Source organism: Alosa alosa, chromosome 4 (assembly GCF_017589495.1).
Source record: "Alosa alosa isolate M-15738 ecotype Scorff River chromosome 4, AALO_Geno_1.1, whole genome shotgun sequence".
Classification (NCBI taxonomy): domain Eukaryota; kingdom Metazoa; phylum Chordata; class Actinopteri; order Clupeiformes; family Clupeidae; genus Alosa; species Alosa alosa.
In genome coordinates this window covers 9,418,605-9,422,099 of record NC_063192.1, presented here as the reverse complement: position 1 = coordinate 9,422,099, position 3,495 = coordinate 9,418,605, and positions in this window count along the sequence as shown.

The following is a 3,495-nucleotide window of genomic DNA, read 5'->3' as shown; positions in this document are numbered from 1 at the left end:
TTTGTCAGAGAGAAAAAAAAAACTGATCATAAAATGTATCACAAAAGGAACGATGGTGTTATAGAAATGTAGCGGAGTAAAAGTACAGATAATTGCTGTAAAATGTAACGAAGTAAAAGTCAAAAGTATGCACTATAAATTCTACTTAAGTAAAGTACAAATAAGTGGAAAATGTACTTAAGTACAGTAACGAAGTATTTGTACTTCGTTACATTCCACCACTGACAAAAACACACATGCATAGACCAAAGGAACAAAACTTGAAGCTTTGAAAAAAGTTGAAAGTGCCGAAGTTTTGAAAAAAGTGTTCAAGCAATGGGCAAAAACTATAAATACACCATCAAATGTGGAAACTAGGGTAAATGGAACATTTCTCACCTCTCTCTGACTCATACCATCTGAGTGCCTTACTGCTTCTTGTTCGACCTTTAAAACACAATCTTTAACTTTTATCTTTAAACTAACTTTAATCACTAATGACTGAAGCCATTTCTTATCTTGTAAAAAGAAAGAACATTTAGATACTCAATTACCCTTCCATTTGGTTTACAGTTTTTTATTGTTTACACACGTTTTCAAAACTGTGTCTATTTTTCAAAACTCCACACACAAAACCCACAATTCCTCACACAAAATGCAAAATGCCTCAAATCTCCAGCAAAATGACACACTACATTCAAAATGTCAAAAACACATGTTTAAATCAAACATTCGCCTCACATTACAAACACTTTTGTCATAATATGACATTTTGGATACATCATATACACACTGTTGCTCAAAACCTAACGCTCTTCTGTCTTATATAGGCTTTATGTATTTCCATACAAGAGTGAAAGTTACGCTACAGAGAAAAGTTGAAATACACAGAATTATTGAAACCAAAAATAGTGATTTTTCGTAAATAATTTGCTGTTGCAAATACAGTATTTTACAGCAACAAGAACAAGTATAAGTATATATACTTTTTTGATCCCGTGAGGGAAATTTGGTCTCTGCATTTAACCCAATCAGTGAATTAGTGAAACACAAACAGCACACAGTGTACACACAGTGAGGTGAAGCACACACTAATCCCGGCGCAGTGAGCTGCCTGCTACAACGGCGGTGCTCGGGGAGCAGTGAGGGGTTAGGTGCCTTGCTCAAGGGCGCTTCAGCCCGCGGCCCACTGGTCGGGGCTCGAACCGGCAACCCTCCGGTTACAAGTCCAGAGTGCTAACCAAAGCAAAGCAAAATACAATGACCACCAGATGTACATGGAGTTCTGAAAAAGCTGATCTTGCCTAAGACGGAAATGACTGACTACTATCAAATTACTTTGCTTTTTCCAAAGAAAAGTGTGTGTGTGTGTGTTTATGTGTGTGGGCGGGGGGTACATAAAGTCGACTTTTTGTAGAACATTCCTTTCAAAGTATCTGCATTGGTTCTGAACATTTCAACCGTATTGGATTTCAACCCATACCTACATAGAGAGTACAGTATGTCTACTCATAGGCCTATACTAAGGCAATGATTGGATGGTGTTCAGTAAAGTAATGAGTGTTTACACATGTGAAGAGAGAGAGTGAAGCACTGGTTATTTAGTGTGGCATTTTGATGGGTTGTGTTTGAAAAATGAAATCAAGTTACTTCCTGTTCGATTTTTGTGTGTTAAGTAGAAAATTCTGTGTAGTGTTTTGCAAAATGTGTTTTAGTCAATTGAAAACTGAGTCAAACACTGAGAATTAGTGTATGGTTTTGCAGATTTGGTGTGGGGTTATGATGTTTGGAAGACATGTTTTGAAAATTGTGTGACAAGCAAAGATTTAATGTGTAAGCATTTGAAAAAAACTGTAGTTATGGCTATGGTTATGGTTATGTTTATGGTATTTGGCAGATGCTTTTGTCCAAAAACGACTTATAGTTTATGAACATTAGTTTCATATAAAATTAAAAACTCTATTAATAATTTTTTATTAAGCAATAATAGTAATAACAACAACAATATGAATAACAATATATTAACAATAAAAATAATGAGTTTTCATATTGACCATAAACATACAAATATAGCTCTGTAAACAAATCAGTTAATATAAGGTGAACAGATTAATTTGTCTTTTTACATTTCTTGAAAGTAAAAAAACCCTAAACTTTATTACAATAATGCAGGACACAACTCTACGACCGAGTATTACAGACATCTTTTTTTTTGCCATGACGAGATTAAACTTGACATGTCGACATTAAACACGAAATTTCGAGAATAAAGTTGAAAAATCAGGTCGACTTTACTGTAATCTCGATATTCCCTCTTTATTCTTGACATTCAAAACTAGTCAACGTTAGCATAGTTGTTGCTAAACCCAATTCTGAAGTACAATTTCACCAAATTATTACACATTTTTGGTCGTCGGCTGACCGTCCGATTCAGTAGCAGCTACTTTGGAGCGGTTGTTCTCTCTCCAAACTAGTTTTAATGGACATGTCAAGATGTATTGTCGACATTAAAGTCGACATGATATTTCAACTTTATTCTCGAAATTTAGAGTTTAATGTTGACATATCGAGTTTAATCTCGTCATAGCAAAAACATTTTTTTCGTCATGTGTGGCCCTAATACTCCATTTTACAACTCATTCCACCAAATAGGAACCACAGATGAAAAATGAATCTTGATTGTGACACCTTAAGGGCCGTTCAGACGAGAATGATAGCTATAATGATAACTGTAACTATAACGTGTGGACGCTGTCATTCATATTAGTTATTTCCTGGGAATTGAGTAAACAACTGAATTTAAATTTTTTGTTTACTAGAAATGTGCATTTGCTATACAAAAACAATGGGTAAGAGTTTAATGTACCAGTTTAATTTCAAGTTTAATTTCATTGCTGGTTACGCGCTTTGGAAATCAGAGGTGAAGTAAGTTCTCCTTGACCTTTCCTCAATCTCAGTTTAGATTTGAGAATCATTCTGGTTTTAGCCAGATGTCAAATACATAAAGATAGACAAAGGCAGGTACTTTTATTACTAAAAAAAAATGAGTCGTCATATTGTCTTCCTGAGCCATCCTACTGTATAACTGTCCCAATACCTCAAGGACCAAATAACCCCCAAAACTGCAAATAAAAAAAAAAAAAAAAAACTTGGACTGTTATAAAAGCATATCCAACACATCTGTTAAATAACATTATGTCATTATCAGAAATTATTATGTTGATTCAAATCCTACAGTGTGTTGTTGCTGAACAGAATGGCATTTCCCCAGATAGTATGGCCTGTATCAAGAATGAAGACAACCAAGAGGGGGCAGCAATGATGTTTTTATCATCCATAAAGTGTCTGGGGCAGCTTCTCTGGGTTTTAACCTGGGATACTTTGGATGGGAATATATTTAAAATCCTTTATGAGCAAAATATGCACATTTTATGAGTCATATCATCCTTGTGTTAACCTCAAAGTGATACTAAGCTGAAATTGCTTGCAGGCTTCCGCATTAAATGCTGAACTGCT